Consider the following 5,661-nt stretch of genomic DNA (forward strand, 5'->3'; position numbering starts at 1 on the left):
TCGACCTTTAAGTCTTTACTGAAGACTTGTCTCTTCATGGATTGAGTGTAGTCTGGCCCACCGTCCTTGGTGCGTCACTTGAGTGGGTTGAGTCACCTGACGTGATCTTCCTGTCCGGTCTTGCGCCACTTCGGGCTCATGCAGTGGAGGAGATCTTGGTGGGCCATACTCAGCCTTGTCTCAGGGTAGTAAGTTGGTGGTCTGTTGATATCCCACTAGTCTTATTTGGTGTCCTGTGTGAACTTAAGTATGCACCCTCTAATTCTCACTCTCTCTCTCTCTCTCTCTCTCTCTCTCTCTTTCTCTCAGGACCTGAGCCCTAGGACCATGCCTCAGGACTACCTGGCCTGATGACTCCTGGCTGTCCCCAGTCCACCTGGTCGTGCTGCTGATCCAGTTTCTGCTGTTTTGCCTGCGGCTATGGAACCCTGACCTGTTCACCAGATGTGCTACCTGGTCGTGCTGCTGCTCCAGTTTCAACTGTTCTGCCTGCGGATATCAAACCCTGACCTGTTCAATGGACGTGCTACTTTGTCCCGGACCTGCTGTTTTCGACCCTTCTCTCTCTCTGTCCCTCCCTCCCTCCCTCCCTCCCTCCCTCCCTCCCTCCCTCTCTCTCTACCACACCTGCTGTCTCGACCTCTGACTGCTCGGCTATGAAAAGCCAACTGACATTGACTCCTGAGGTGCTGACCTGTTGCACCCTCTACAACCACTGTGATTATTATTTGACCCTGCTGGTCATCTATGAACGTTTAAACATCTTGAAGAACAATCTGGCCTTAATGGCCATGTACTCTTATAATCTCCAGCCGGCACAGCCAGAAGAGGACTGGCCACCCCTCAGAGCCTGGTTCCTCTCTAGGTTTCTTCCTAGCCACCGTGCTTCTACATCTGCATTGCTTGCTGTTTGGGGTTTTAGACTGGGTTTCTGTATAAGTACTTTGTGATATCTGCTGATGTAAAAAGGGCTTTATAAATAAATTTGATTTGATGCAAAATGGCCCGAGTCGCTCCCCTCCCCAAGAAACCAACACTCGACCACCTGATGTCAAAAACTAATGACAAGTATCCCATCTTTCTTTTCTTTCCAAAACACTTGAGCGTACAGGGAAGACAGACACAGAGCTGGAGATTTATCTTGGCCAGGTCGCAGTTGTAAATGAGAACTTGTTCTCAACTGGCTTACCTGGTTAAATAAAGGTGAAATAACATTTTTTTTTAAAAAGACAGACACAGAGCTGGAGCCAGAGACAGGGAAGACAGACACAGATACCGAGAGAAGGGAGGGGACTTCCAACATGATGGCGAGATGGAGAGAGAAAGACAGCGAGATAACAAGAGAGAGAGAACCAAAGAGAGTTGAAACACTAATACAGCTCTCTGTTGATCTGTTAAAGAGGTTGCCTTCCATCATGATGACAAATTATGCAAAACAGAACATCTCAGCTGACCAGTTGACAGAACCTATTCTATTTCAACCTTAAATGGACAATAAAGATTTGATATTTATGTTGGACCTAGATAGAGTTCCGTAATGTCCAGGGGGTATACTATTTATCAAGCTGTCTCACTACAGAAACAGGAGATAGACTAGTGTCCTGTCCAGGTGGTGTACTGGTACATCAAGCTGTCTCACTACAGAAACAGGAGATAAGCTCCCGTCCTTTGGGTTGTTCTGGCTTGGACAAGGCTCACGTTGAGCAGCCCCTGAGAAGGAGAATAATGCACTGCTTTATATCACAATGGAAGTCCTGATGTCAACACACAGTTACACAGTTTCTCCTTTACATCTCTGTCTATTTTCCTGTCTCTCTTTTTCCACCTTTGTCCAAGTGTCTGAAACTGCAGTCCGATTCTCTAATCCTTCTCTTGAAGTATTCACTGGTATACTCCCCATCATAGATTTAAGAGGTATAGAGCAAACAGGTGAATGGTAGAGAATCGGAACACAACACAGTGTTTCCTGACACCATTGTAACAGGTTGTAATCAAGCCCTGGTCTCCAGCATGGGAACAGAAGAGGAATACCTGGTGCGGTGGTCTCAGGATGGACTACTCCAAATCATCTTGGTTCTGACACACACACACAAGCTTTGCAGGTCCATCAACCCATTTAAATACTTCTCACACCCTACAGTAACTTGTGGATCATGAGAGAACCTTCATAAAATCAGCAGAACGTTAACAACCTATTTATTGACACTTTATGTAGTGTCCTGTAATACCTAGTTTGAAATGAGACACCTTCAGTCATTTATAACACATCCATAAAGACTCTATATCGCATGACGCTGTACTTCATTTAAAGTCAGACCCCTTTGGTCGTTCATCACATACATAGAGGCTTAATGATGTAAACAGCTAAACGTTAAAACAAATAAACATTAAAGATGTGTTTAAACCATACATTTCCTTTAATTTGTACATTTTTAAAACAATACAAATGCATTAAGTTTCAGAACATCCAGCAATGCAATTACATTGAACATTGCTCAGGGCTGTGAATAGTGCAGCTTGTCCCTGAGCTGGTGGACCAATGGTTGTGCAGCTTGTCCCTGAGCTGGAGGACCAATGGTTGTGCAGCTTGTCCCTGAGCTGGTGGACCAATGGTTGTGCAGCTTGTTCCTGAGCTGGTGGACCAATGGTTGTGCAGCTTGTCCATGAGCTGGTGGACCAATGGTTGTGCAGCTTGTCCCTGAGCTGGTGGACCAATGGTTGTGCAGCTTGTCCCTGAGCTGGTGGACCAATGGTTGTGCAGCTTGTCCCTGAGCTGGTGGACCAATGGTTCGTGCTTCTCTTCCTGCTGGAGGTACTGTATGTTGGTTCCAACCTTTAAAAGAAACCACAAAGAAAGTTGAAATTAGTTGAAATAACGATTGAAGTAGCTACAGTATGTAATCTAACTCAACACTTAACTACTGCATACTAATTTAAATGACAATAAATAAAAGTTAACTTACTTGATTTTCCGCTGTCCAGTGGCAGCACAAGTGGGCATCTGATTTGGGAACTCATCACATGATCAGAGTCTCAGATTAAAAAGTGTTAAAAAAAAAACTGGTAAAGCAGAAAAACTGGAAAAACAAAAACAAGAAAATGGAATTTGGAAAAAAACAGAGGTAGCCAAAAAATTATAATGAATTTTAAAAGGCCCTTGCAATGTTTTAAAAGTCCCTAGCAACGTTTTAAAAGACCCTAGCAACGTTTTAAAAGTCCCTAGCAACGTTTTAAAAGACCCTACCACTGTTTTGATTTGCTGTGCATGACTGCACTTTACCGTGTGTGTCATCCTGCAGCATAGCATTCTGGGGGAAATTGAGGTCAGGTCCAATACTGACTATGCACCCAAGAGGGAAAGAGGTTATATTATAATGTATACAATTTTGCAGACACTTTTATCCAAAGCCACTTACAGTCATGCGTGAATACATTTTTACGTATGGGTGGTCCCGGAAATCGAACCCAATATCCTGCCGTTGCAATGCTCTACCAAGATGCATGACAAGGTTATAAATGCTTTGTGAAGCTCAATTTAATATTATTTATAAAGCCTTTATTAACAGGTGCTTATGCCACCCTTTATAAATCACAGGTTTACGTCATATTTGACATAGTGGGTTATTTCACATTTGACATTGGTAGTTATGTCACACAGTTATGAACCCTTTATAAAGCGTGACATAGGGTTATAGATGATTCTAGAACACAGGGCTGGTATAGAACAAATACATAGGGCTGGTATAGAACACAGGGCTGGTATAGAACACATACACAGGGCTGGTATAGAACACAGGGCTGGTATAGAACACAGGGCTGGTATAGAACACAGGGCTGGTATAGAACACAGGGCTGGTATAGAACACAGGGCTGGTATAGAACACATACACAGGGCTGGTATAGAACACAGGGCTGGTATAGAACACAGGGCTGGTATAGAACACAGGGCTGGTATAGAACACAGGGCTGGTATAGAACACAGGGCTGGTATAGAACACATACACAGGGCTGGTATAGAACACAGGGCTGGTATAGAACACAGGGCTGGTATAGAACATAGGGCTGGTATAGAACACAGACATAGGGCTGGTATAGAACACAGGGCTGGTATAGAACACAGGGCTGGTATAGAACACAGGGCTGGTATAGCACAAATACATAGGGCTGGTATAGAACACAGGGCTGGTATAGCACAAATACATAGGGCTGGTATAGAACACAGACATAGGGATGGTATAGAACACATGGCTGGTATAGCACATAGGGCTGGTATAGAATACAGGGCTGGTATAGAACACAGGGCTGGCATAGAATACAGGGCTGGTATAGAACACAGACATAGGGCTGGTATAGAACACAGGGCTGGTATAGAACACAGAGCTGGTATAGAACACAGACATTTGGCTGGTATAGAACACAGACATAGGGCTGGTATAGAACACAGGGCTGGTATAGAACACAGAGCTGGTATAGAACACAGACATTTGGCTGGTATAGAACACAGACATAGGGCTGGTATTGAACACAGGGCTGGTACAGAACACAGACATAGGGCTAGTATAGAACATAGTGCTGGTATATAACACAGACATAGGGCTTATGTAGAACACAGGGCTGGTATAGAACATATGGCTGGTATAGAACACAGAGATACAGCTTATATAGAACACAGCACTGATATAGAACACAGACATAGGGCTGGCATAGAACACAGGGCTGGTATAGAACACAGGGCTGGTATAATACACAGGGCTGGTGTAGAACACAGACATTGGGGTGGCATAGAACACAGGGCTGGTATAGAACACAGACATAGGGCTGGCATAGAACACAGGGCTGGTATAGAACACAGGGCTGGTGTAGAACACAGACATTGGGGTGGCATAGAACACAGGGCTGGTATAGAACACATGGCTGGTATAGAACAAAGGGCTGGAATAGAACATATACATAGGGCTAGTATAGAACACAGACATAAGGCTGGTATAGAAAACAGGGTCCCCTGTAACTCAGTTGGTAGAGCATGGCGCTTGCAACGCCAGGGTTGTGGGTTCGTTTCCCACGGGGGGCCAGTATGAATATGTATGCACTCACTAACTGTAAGTCGCTCTGGATAAGAGCGTCTGCTAAATGACGTAAATGTACATTTAAATGAAAAGAACACAGACATAGGGCTGGTATAGAACACAGGGCTGGTATAGAACACAGACATAGGGCTGGTATAGAACACAGGGCTGGTATAGAACACAGACATAGGGCTGGTATAGAACACAGGGCTGGTATAGAACACAGACATAGGGCTGGTATAGAACATAGGGCTGGTATAGAACACAGACATAGGGCTGGTATAGAACACAGGGCTGGTATAGAACACAGACATAGGGCTGGTATAGAACACAGGGCTGGTATAGAACACAGACATAGGGCTGGTATAGAACACAGGGCTGGTATAGAACACAGACATAGGGCTGGTATAGAACATAGGGCTGGTATAGAACACAGGGCTGGTATAGAACATAGGGCTGGTATAGAACACAGACACAGGGCTGGTATAGAACACAGGGCTGGAATAGAACATAGGGCTGGTATAGAACACAGACACAGGGCTGGTATAGAACACAGGGCTGGTATAGAACACAGGGCTGGTATAGAACACAGGGC

The 5,661-nt window shown here is 44.7% G+C and overlaps 1 long non-coding RNA gene across 1 annotated transcript; it reads right to left on the bottom strand.

Moving 5' to 3' along the window:
• Window positions 1–2,398: 2,398 nt before the first annotated feature.
• Window positions 2,399–3,154, bottom strand: LOC123483450. Its single transcript, XR_006658251.1, has 2 exons — window positions 2,964–3,154; window positions 2,399–2,833 (listed from the first exon to the last, which is right to left on the bottom strand). It is a non-coding gene; the product is annotated as an uncharacterized LOC123483450 (long non-coding RNA).
• Window positions 3,155–5,661: the final 2,507 nt, after the last annotated feature.

The sequence above is a fragment of the Coregonus clupeaformis genome, unplaced genomic scaffold (assembly GCF_020615455.1).
Source record: "Coregonus clupeaformis isolate EN_2021a unplaced genomic scaffold, ASM2061545v1 scaf0113, whole genome shotgun sequence".
In the NCBI taxonomy this organism is placed as follows: Eukaryota; Metazoa; Chordata; class Actinopteri; order Salmoniformes; family Salmonidae; genus Coregonus; species Coregonus clupeaformis.